The 12,145-nt window shown below is 37.8% G+C and overlaps 1 long non-coding RNA gene across 1 annotated transcript in view; it reads right to left on the reverse strand.

Moving 5' to 3' along the window:
- Positions 1–1,671: 1,671 nt before the first annotated feature.
- LOC114024431 overlaps positions 1,672–12,145 on the reverse strand; it is a 33,006-nt gene continuing 22,532 nt past the window's right edge. Inside the window, exon 3 of the long non-coding RNA XR_003566901.1 lies at positions 1,672–2,368. This is a non-coding gene — a long non-coding RNA (uncharacterized LOC114024431). The remainder of the gene's footprint in view (positions 2,369–12,145) is intronic.

Genomic DNA, 12,145 nt, shown 5'->3' on the forward strand with positions numbered 1-12,145 from the left:
GTCCATCCTAGTGGATTCAACCCATTTTTCCAGCCTGTCAAAAATTTTTCAGATCCTGACACTGCCATCCAGTGTTAATTATCCCTTCTATCTTCTAATCTTTTATGGGAAGCTAGGTGGATACAGTGTTGGGTGTGGAGTCAGAAAGATTCATCTTCCTGCATTCATATCTGTCCTCAGACACGGACTAGTTGTGTGACTCTGGGCAAGTCATTTAACTCTCTTTGCTTCAGTTCTTCATCTGTAAAATGTGCTGGAGAGGGAAATGACAAACCACTCCAGAATCTTTGCCAAGAAAACTCCAAATGGGATCATGATGAGTTGAACTCAACTGTACAATAAATCTTTTAATCATCTTAAAAATTGATAAAACACATGCCATCTATAGCTTCATCCACTGATTAAAATGTTGAATACTGCAAGGCCAAGGATAGATTCCTGAGGCACTCAGGCCTAAAGGCTTCCTTCCAAGCTGACATCAATCCTTTCATGTTGACACTTTTGGTTTGGTCATTGCACTAGTTCTGAATCCTTTTAATTGTGCTGCTACATTGGCTTCATCTCTCCTTCTTCTTCACAAATTTAACATGAAGAATGTTGTATACAGTAACAACAATATTGTTGTAAAAACAACTTTGAGTGACTAAGTCAGTTTGACTACTATAAATACCCAAATTAACTACAAAGAACATATGAAGGAAGACGCTATCTTCATCCAGAGAAAGTACTGATTAATAGAAGTATACATAGAATGATTTTATACATATATATGTATATAGAGACATACATATACATATATACATGCATGCGTATAAACATATATACATATGAGTATGTATGTATGTGTATATATACATATATATTGTGTCTAATAATAGCCATCTTAAGGGTGGAGGGAGAAAAAAGAAAAAAGTTACATGATAACTTCATTACATATTTAAAAGGAAGAGCAAGTTATATATAATAGATTTGCAGTTTCATGTATGATCATTTTTTTTCTATTCTACTATGTTATGGAAATGCTTGGTTTTTTTCTTAAAGTTCAGAATAAAATGAAGTTAAAACTTAAAAAAAACAAATTCAGCTTAAGAGACTGAGACAAATATATTGTTAAAAATCTAAGCATCTATATCTACCCCAGTGGATTCAAACTCAAATACAAGCAGGAGCTTTTAAACCATACATAAGGATTCCTTCAGGCCATCCATTGACTTAGAAAATCACGTACTAACAGTATCTATGTTTGATTTTATTTTTGTTTATTTTGTTAAATATTTTCAATTTACATTTTAATCTAGTTCAGACCTATTGGGTCATGGTTGACACTCTGACCTACATCATAGCCTAGCCTTGTAACATGGTCTAGTATAGCAACCAGTCTAGTAGCATGGTCAAAAAAGGAAACGAATCTTCTTCTACAAAATGACTAATATGGAAATGTCTTAAAATGATTGCACATGTATAGTCTATATCTGATTGTTTACCATCTCATGGAGGGGGAAGGGAAGGAAAGAGGGAGAGAGGGATAAAATTTGGCACTCAAAACTTTTTTTAATGTTAAAAAATGCTTTTAATATGTAACTGGGAGAAAAATTGTATATGTATACACACATACATGCATATATATAATTTATATGATTTTTTTTAGGTTATATTCATGTTTTTATTTCTCTTGAAGCTGGTGGCACACATACATGGGAACTGCAGTCCAAAACTGGGCTTCCCAAGGGAGCCAGTCTGAAACTGGGCTCATTTTGGAGTTTGGGTGCACAGTTTATGTAGGGCACACAGCGGTGATATATATGATTTATTTATATATATTTTCCCTGGAAATACAACTATAATACAAATCAGGAAGTGGTAGCAACAGAAAGAAACTTTGTTCTAAACAGTCACATGGATTGTAAGTAAAGTCACAGGACAATAGATTGGCATGTCCATTCCAGATGCAATCATAATATTGATTTGAATATGGTTCCCTGAGCAATAGGTAAAAATTGGGGCAGAGAGAATTATAGGGTGATAGCAAGAGAGATGGATAAATACCCACTGGCTAAGCCTTGATGTCCCAGTAGATGGCTAGATGTGATAAAGCAGATCTCTACTCTCTTCCATGTGAATCAGGACAACATTTGTCAATGAGAAACTCTACAGAATCTCTTGTGCTCTCCTTGATTTTTCAAAGTTTATTGAGAGCTTCTTGACATCTCCCAACAATCTCCTCTCTTCATTTTTTTCAGACCCTAAGATGAAGTTCATCTGATGTTGGTGAATTTATCTCATTGAGGCCAACCAGGTATTCTTTTAGTTTCTTCTCACCCTTTTAACCTGTTTGGTTCTATTCTTCCCAATCCCAAGATCATTCTTTCTGGTGGAGAAAACAGAAGCAAAACAAGAGTTAGACAGTTTTGTCTTTTCATCATTTTCTGTTGTCATTTACTTATCCCTAGCAGCAATCCTATCCTTTCTTTGTTCCTCCTCTTATCCCAAACATGGCTTTTTAAAAAGTCTTGTTACAGGATCAAGTTATAACGTGTCCCTTCCTTCCATCTCACAGACACACACACATATATATATACACATATGTATATTTACATATGTACATATGTTTATATGTATGTTTCTATTGTAATTGATGAGTTCTCTCTGCATCTGCATCAATCTCTTCAGACAACTTCTCCTTTCTTTCTCATCAGAATCATTTGTGTTTGCATCTGTGTCTTCAGAATTCTATCCCTAAGACTTTTCCATTCCTATGGATTCAACTTTCCCCTACAAAATTTGAGGCCGTGGGATGCCACTTATTCTTTCCTTTGAAATCTTTGTAATCCCTTTCCCCCAAATCTGGGCTAAATGTTAGACTAGCCCATTTTCCCTCTCCTTCTCTATTATGAAGTCTAAAGTGGAATTAGCTCTTGACTGCAGAGCTCCCATCATCTATGCTTCAATAAACAATTCTACTTTGTTGGTTAGAATCAGGACCAAAGAAATAGTTCACATTATTGTCTACTCCATCTTTGGAAGAACAAAATTATTACTAAATAAAGTAAGCATTTGTCAACTGTTCTGCCTATGGAGGGGAGAGGGTGCTCTATCAGATGTCCAGAGATCCAGCATCCTCCATCATGACTATATTAGGCCTCTGACAGCTAGGTAACTTGATGTATAGAGCACCAGGCCTGGAGTCAGGAAGACCTGAGTTCAGATCCAATCTTAAACACTAACTAGCTGTGGACTCTGGGAAAGTCATTTAACCTCTATTTGTCTCAGTTCTTTATCTGTAAAATAGGGATAAAGATAGCACCTATCTACCAGTGTTGTTGTGAGGATCAAATGAGATAATTTTAGAGCACTTAGCACAGTGCCTTGCATATAGTAAGCAGTATATAAATGTCAGTTAATGTTATTATTATTGTTATCACTACTGTTATTATTAATATTAAATATTATTATTATTTGCACTGTATATCTTAGAATTTTTCAACTACTTTTCCCTTTTCGTTTGGGTGATCTGGAGCATGTTCCTGACAAAATAGCACTTCTGTTTCTCCCTCTAAGTAAAAGAGATTTCTTCCAGAGGTGATATTTTTCACTATTTCAAGACTTCAAATGGAAGCTAGGTGACCACTTGGTAGGGATGTTGACAAAGTTGAATGGGGGATTGCCGTTCAGATATAGGTTGAAGCCTAAGAACTCTGAAGACCCATGCAACTTTGAGATGCTATGATTCTAACTTGGCATGCAGAAAGGCTTGCCTGATTGGTAGAGTAGTCAGTGTTTACATCTGTGCCTTAATCTACATTATTACTCTTCCCCTAAATCATTGTAACAATCACTGTTATCAGTGAATCCCATAGAATTTCCTATAGAATGCTAGTTATACTCCCTTCTGGTACAGAGAGAAGAGTCTTTCATTGTTTTTTTCTGGTATTTTCCCAATGATAACAAGAAAATGAGATGGCCACCAACTGAAGTTGGTGCTCTATACATCAAATTACCTAGCTGTTCTCTAGGAAATGATAATCAATGAAATAGCCCTATGCACATATACAAGGATTGACAAAGCTCTTCAAATGGTGTAAAAAGACCCCAGGAAAGAACACAGCAACATGCTGCCCAACTATTTCTTTACTCAACCTATAATTATAACTATTCAGGGTTCCATGCAAGAGTTATAATCATGCATGCTTCACCACAAAATAAAAGGGTGGAGATCTGTGATGAATTCATTTTCTTCACCCCATTTATCTGCTGGATCATCTCAAGTTTTCTCTTCCTTGAAGAAATGGAGGCATACCTGTATAGTTCCTCACTAAACTAGGTGTTCTATAGTAGGTAGCTCTACTATAGAAGATGTTAAATAAATGCTTATTAATGATCCAACAATGTCTGTATTAAGTCCTCACAGGGATATAGCACTTAGCACATATTAATCAATTGCCTAGTGCGCTGGACAATGGAGATACAAAGATGAACATGATAGATTCCTTACCCTCAAGGTGCTTATAATCTAATAGAGAGTGATACCAATATGCAAGTAACTTTAATGCAATTTAGATTACATTGCATGAGAGACTTAAGGAAGATGAGCTCTTCACATGAAGAATAGGGAAGACTTGATAGAGGAGGTGGCACCTACTGAGTCAGACCTTGAATGAAAATACAGATATCAATAGGCCAAGGCATTAATGGGAGTTCATTGCAGGCAATGGGAAAGTATATGCAAATGTAGACAGTGCCCAGGGCAAGATGAGATGAAGTAATGGTGAAAAATCCAACTTGACTAGACCAAGGAGCTTGTGAAGGAAAATAGAGTGAAATAAGGCTGGGAAAGTAGATTCATGAAAGATTGTGGAAGGCCTTAAGTAGTAATCTAAAGAGCGTGTATTTTACTTGATAGGCAGTAGAGAACTTACTAAAAGATTTTGAGGACAGAATCAATCAATCAATAACCACTTAATAAACACTAATTATGTGCCAGATACTATTAAGCACTGGGGATACAAAGAAAGGCAAAAGACAGTTCCTCAAGGATATCACAGTCAAATGAGGGAGATAACATGCAAATGGCTACATACAAACAAGATATATTAAGGAAAAAATTGGAAATAATAAATAGAAAGAAGGTACTGGAATTAAGATGGTTCAGGAAAGGCTTCCTGTAAAAGGCAGGATTTGAACTGGGGCTTGAAGAAAGTCAGGAGGCTGGGAGACAGAGATGAGGTGGGAGACTATTCCAGGCTGGAAGTTCCAGGAGTTTATCATTGGATAAAAAAAATTGGAAAGGGATGGGGTAAGTTGTGGGGGGCTTTGAATGTCAAATAGTGGATTTTAGTTTTGATCCTCAGTCAAGATGAGAGGGAGCCAGTGGAATTTATTGGGGGGGGGATGCGACATGATCAGAACTGCACTTTAGGAAGATCGCTTTGACAGCTGAGTGGAGGATGGGCTTGGAGTGGGGAGAAACTTTTAGCAGGCTGAACAACCAGTGGATATTGCAATAATCCAGGCATGAGAAGATGAGGGTCTGAAGCAGGGTGGCGGATGTGTCAGAGGAAAGAGGGCATATTGAGAAATGTTATGTAGCAAACTAGAAGAACCTTGCCAATAGGCTAGCACTTGCAAAGCATCTTGTGGACGCTACCCATTTGGGCATGTCAACAACCCTGTGAGGTGGGTCCTATAACTGCTATCATACAGCTGTGGAAGTACAGCTAGTACTAACAACTAGTATCAGAGGAAGGATAGGAACCGAAGTATTCTGACTTCCAAATCTTGCATGGCATCTACTCCAACGTTAAATTTAATCCATCCAACATTCAATTTTGATCCCAGGTCATTGTCTGTTTTCAGCACCTTTAGCATGTGCAAACATGCATGCATGCATATATGCATATATACATATATTATTTTATACACATATGTGTGCACTGTGTTATTAGGTATCCATACTGTGTACATATGTGTGCATATATATATATAGGTTGTATATGCATATGTATAAGCATATATCACTTGTGTATCATACATACACACCTCGTAAAGGTGGAGATATGCGTGTTTGTGTGTGTGTCTCACCAAAAGATATTGCCAGCCACTTGCCTAATCCTGTTCAGCAACAATTGGTGGAGTGAATGGAATGCTGGGCCTGGAATCAAAGAGACTTGAGTTCAAATGCTGCCTCAGACACTTACTAGCTATGTGACCTTGGGCAAATCACTTAACCTCTTTCTATCGCAGCTGCCTTATCTGTAAAAGGAGGATAACAATAGCACTTGCTTCTCAGGGTTGCTATGAAGATCAAAATGAGATAATATTTGTAAAGTACTTTGTAAACCTTAAAGCACCATATAAATGCTGGAAAATAAAGAATAATCAGACATTGGAAATTCCTTATTTGCATGGTGATTATATATGCCATCCAACACTGAAACACCCACTCTGGGGAAAAATCTGAGTTCTCTCTTTCTCAGAGAGCTGGCTACCTGCAGCCCCTGGCTCCAATCTTTTTGTGTATGTCAGTGTTTGACTCATTAGCCTGGCAGTGGGGTCTGTGAGGATTTCTCCAATTAGCATCCCCTCTATTAGAATATCAACTCCTTGAGGACAGGGATTGTTTTTGCCTTTCTTTGTATCCTCAGCCCTTAGCACAGTGCCTGGAACTCAAGAAATACCTAATAAATGCTATTGACTAAAAAAAATTAAAAAGCCACTTGGCTCAGCTCCCACTGGGACAATCCTGCTCTCTTTGAATTTCATTGAAGACACATAAACATAGCATAATATAGTCAATCACACAATTATGATTTAACTACAGATAGCTTTTTATTCATACTCATTAAAACAAAGAGAATAAAATCAAATATATTAAAGCAACTGCTGGTGAACCCATTCCTCAACCCTAGACAAGATTTAAGCAATCCATAGGCATGCCTTAAGAGTTCCAGGCATGCAATTAAGGTGCATGGACTCAGATCTCCCTAGCAGCTGCTCCCACTGATTTAGCCAGCACCCCCACCTGCTTTTCCATTCACGGTCTCTTGTCAACGTTCAATAAGTGTGGGTACTCAGGAGTCAGCTCTAGCTGCATTTCCTCCCTAGCTGATCCAATGCTGCTCCAATGCTCTCTGGGACCTCGTATTCATCTGTCCAACTAGACCATCAGCTGAGTTGAATCAGTCCTCTGATCTTTCTTCCCTTCCTGTTCATTACTAGTGGAGCAACAGAATAGATTCCAGATCAGGCCTAAGAATGAACAAAGATCCCTCCATGCTCACCATCCCTCCTTATCTTTGAACTACCCATGCCTTTCTAGGACTTCCCATACAACATCCTGCTCTGACTCAGACTCTTCATATCTTCCTTTGACAGAAGTAGCTTAATTGCTCCCTTCTGTTAGCTGGCTCTAAGCTTCTCTTCTCCCTCTCACCCAGCCATTAATCTCAATACGAAGGTATATGGTAGGAGAGAAGGTAGAGTGAATATAGTTATCCCTTCCACATTACAATTTTTCCGCATCATGGTCAGTAGAAGAAATTAAATGGGAATTTGGGGGGAGTTTTGTGGAAGCTGCAGATGACACACAAAGGTTAGCAAACAATACCAAAAAGGTTTCAAAACTCAGAAATGCACAAAATATATTTATCATATTGTAGAATATAGCCTATGACCAAATACTTAACCAAAATTTTACAATAAGGTATTAAATTCAGACTTCTTCTCTGGAATGAAAGGAGGGCCAAAAATTTTTATGTGGATTTTCTGGATCACCACCCCCCACAATGTGGAAGGGATAACTGTATTGAGGAGTATCACATCTCCCAATGGATTAACTCAAGGAACTGCCTGACATATGCCTGTTATCCTAAGTTCTAAAAACTACCTTTGTGCCATGTGAATCTGGAGTGCAGAGAGTACAACCAGCCCGTACTGCCAAAAATTAAATTATAATTAGAAGTAGTAGCATGGCATGGCAGAAAGACCACTGGACTAGCCTCAAGAGATATGGGCTTTAGTCCCAGCTCTATCATTAACTTATCTGAGTGGCCATGGGCAAGTCACTGTACCTCTCAGTGCTCTACTTGCCTCATTTGGAAAAATGAAGAGGTAGATTAAAAAACCTACAGTTCTGAGTGGCGATGACACTAGAAGACCAAGGAAAGTCTAATCAGTAAGTCAATAAGCATTTATTGAGCACTTACTATATACCGGGCATGGTGCTAAGTGCTAGGGATACAAAGAAAGTTTAAAAAGTCCCTGCTCTCAGGGAGCTCACAGTCTAATGGGGGAGACAACAGGCAAATCACTGTGTACAAACTTGCTATGTAAAGAATAAATTGGAAATAACAGAGGGAAGGCACTAGAATTAAGAAGAATTGAAAAGGGCTTTCTGCAGAAGGTAGAATTTTGTCTGGGACTTGAAGGAAGCCAGGGAAGCCAGGGGGCAGAGATGAGTAGAGCAAGCATTCCTAGCCTTGGAGAAAGGTGGTGAAAATTTCCAAATCAGGAGAAGGAGTATTGAATTTAGGGAGCAGCAAGGAAGCTGGTGTCACTGGATCACAAATTATTGAAGGGAGGGAGAAAGGGGTGTAAGAAGACTGGAAAGGTAGTAAGAGGGTAGCCTATGAAAGATTTTGACCATCTAATAGAGGATTTTACATTTGATTCTAGAAGTGATAGGGAGTCACTGGAGCTTATTGGGGGGGGCAGTGTGTAAACATGATCAGAACTGTGTTTCAGGAAAATCATTTTGATAGCTGAGGAGAGGATGGACTGGACTGGGGAGAGACTTGTGGCAGGCAGACTCACTGAAATAGGAAATACCTCTACTAATTAACACCATCTATTCAATTCAAGGATGAAGAATAAATAGATCATTCTTATTGGTGTTCTTAAAGGTTTAACAGTGGATAGAGTACCAGGCCTGGAGCCAGAAGACTCCTCTTTCTGAGTTCAAACCTGGCCTCAGACACTGTGACCCTAGGCAAGTCACAACTTTATTTGCCTCAGTTTCCTCATCTGTAAAATGAGCTGGAGAAGGAAATGACAAACCACTCCAGTATCTTTGCCAAGAAAACCCCAAATGGGGTCTTGCAGAAGCAGACTGAAACAACTGAACAACAACAAAGGAGGCACAATAGATAGCATGATGGGTCTCAGGAAAGACCAGATTTCAAATTTAGCCTCAGACATTTATGAGCTAGTTGTGTGATGCCGGGAAAGTTACTTAATTTCTATCTACCTCAGTTTCCTCCTCTATGAACTGGGGATAATAATAATATCTACTTCTCAGAGTTATGGCAAGGATCAAAAAAGATAATCTTTGTAAAGTCCTTTGCAAACCTTGAAATGCTATATAAATTATTATAATAACCTTATAATGAAACTATGTAAGTAGCATTTCTAATAAGTTGCTGAGTCCTACTTGATCTAATGAAAGTCTCATATGTTGCTGATTACATTTCTTTGGTCCATAAAGTGGACACACTAATCTCTCAAAGCACCACAATGAACTCAGGGAAATTTGATATTCCTAATTTGAGTCTATTATACATTGGAAAATAGCATTTCTTATTTTAAAAAAAAATGAGTTGAAAACTTTTCCAAAAAGGAAATCAAGACATGTAAAAATCCTAACAGATTAACTTCATTTTATCTCAACATCCATTTTATCAAATTCCTTCTGACTTCATGGAAAATTCTTTGCCAACTCCAATAAGACAGAGGGATTAGAGAATAGGGCCATGCTGAATTTGTGTAACATTTTGCAACTATACTCCTGAACTTCGTTCATTCATGAAAATGTCTATACACATGAGTGACCAACCATGAAGATTCTAAAAAATAAAAAATAATGAAGATCAAATTTTAAAAATATATAATTCATTCTATTTCTTATCAACTTTCTATGGTGTAGGATACAGGTACTTTATATTAGATTTTTTCTAAAGACACCATAAATTTTGATATATAACTGGGTAATATATCTATAACCACATAGGCTATAACTGGGTAATCCCCAATGATATTTTAAAATGGCTATTTACTGAATCCATTGTGTGAAACCCAGCACTTTTCTCTTAAAATGATTTTGAAAAAAAAATTTTCATCAATTACAGTTTGTACCTGTAAAGTTTCATTTTGATGTTCAGTTTAATTAGAAACTCTGTGGGCTTGAACCTCTGTGACTTTAATTAGATTTCCCCAATCAGAAACAGCAGAGAAGGAAACCTTTTTTAATTAATTTCAATTTTTCACTATTCTATTTTCTTCTTCAAAAATTGAGTCGATGTTCTCCTGACCTAAGACTTTGTTTGTTTCCTTCAAAAAAGCTGACCAATCCTCTTTATACAAGTTACAGTGTTTTTAAAATGCTAGAATAGTTCATAGTTCATTTATCATGCCCCTCGTGCTTGCACCCTCAGGCATTCTTAACCTGGGTCTATTAACTTGTGAGTTTGAGTTTTATTTTTCTATTTTAACACCTATTTTAATATAACTGGTTTCCTTTGTGATTCTACGCATTTTACGTTATGCATCTAAAAACATTCAGAGAAGGGGTCCATCCATAAGCTTCAACAGATTGCCAAAGGGGTCCATGATACACTCAGAAAAGGTTAACAACCTCCACCTGGAGGTTAACAGCCCCCATCTCCCATCCTATGGCATCAATGAGACTGCCCTAAAAAAAAAATGAGGCTAGCTTTGACTTCTCCAACTGAACATGCAAGATATTAAACTTAGTCTCTTTTTTTTTCTCTTAATTTAACCTCTCTGTAGCTTACTAGTTTGCCTCTAGGTGAGCACAGAGTGAGAACATAATCTGTCGCTCCTGGCAGATTATTGTCATTTGATCTAAAGCCTACCTCCAAAAAGAAGCAATGCTTGCTTGTTTCATTCCTCCTACCCAGTTTCCCCCTCCCCCTCTTCCTAGTGTCTTCCCTGTAATTTGGATTCCTTGGTGACTTTTAGAACAGTAGAATGTTAGCACTGGAAGGATCCTTCAAGATCATCTAATTCAATCCTTTCATCTTCTAGGTAAGGAAATGGAAGTCCAAATCAATAACATGACTTGGCCAAGTTCACACAGCTAATTGGTGGGAGAGCCAGAGTTAGAACCCAGGCCTGACAAATTCTAATCCAAGATTCTTACCACCATCCCAAGCTAAATTTTATATTCCCACTGAGTTTGGCTTCCTTTTTGACTGCTCTGAATTTCTGTTTTCCATTTTTAATTCCCTTACAGAAATTGGTTAATGGACTACAGAATCTTTAGCGCTACCCTTGCCATCCCTTACTGAACACTGAGTCATCTTAGGCATCTGATTTATAAAAAAAAATTAACTGTTCTTTTTCAACATTGATATTTCCTTCTTTCTTGTTCAGAGGTAGAATTTAGGGTTACATTAGTTGTAGGACCTTAGGCAATTGATGTTACTTCTCTGGGGTTTTGTTTAGTCTTATATAAAATGAAAGAGTTGGTCTCTTTGGGCCCTTCCAACTCCAAAATTTAAGCCTAAATACCAAGTATAGGGTTTCTTTTGTGATTTCATTTTATTTTTAGGCCCCAATTCTACTTACCTACTTCTCTCCCCACATTGAGAAAGCAATGTAATTCATTACAAATACATATGGTCAAGTAAAATATTACCATATTGGTCTATATCTACCTACCTACCCATCTGTCTGTCTGTCTGTCTGTCTGTCTGTCTATCTATCTATCTATCTATCTATCTATCTTTGTGTTGCATGTATTATATCAGAAAGTGGATAGAATATTTCATGGTGAGCACTTCTAATATCATGGTTGGTCACGATGTTGATTAGAGTTCCCAAGTCTTTCAAAGTTGTTCAAAGGTATACATGGAATACTAGTACCTCTGGTGTGAGGGCTTGCCAAGCCCTTTTCAGGGCTGCTCATCCACCTTCAGTGTCCACCTCTCATCCAGCTCTCACCTGTGGCTCCAAGAAGCAGCCACACCCCAGCAAGATCATCTTAGCAGACAGGCTAAACCAAGTCGAGGGTAACCAATGGGTCTCAAAGCCATCAGTGAGTTAGGAGGGTGTCTACCACAATCATCTGGTATATCTGCCCAGTAGAATGGGTAAATGAGAACAATTTGTTCCCACAGCCATGAAGGCAGCT

The sequence above is a fragment of the Vombatus ursinus genome, unplaced genomic scaffold, assembly GCF_900497805.2.
Source record: "Vombatus ursinus unplaced genomic scaffold, bare-nosed wombat genome assembly UNPS02014821.1, whole genome shotgun sequence".
NCBI lineage: Eukaryota > Metazoa > Chordata > Mammalia > Diprotodontia > Vombatidae > Vombatus > Vombatus ursinus.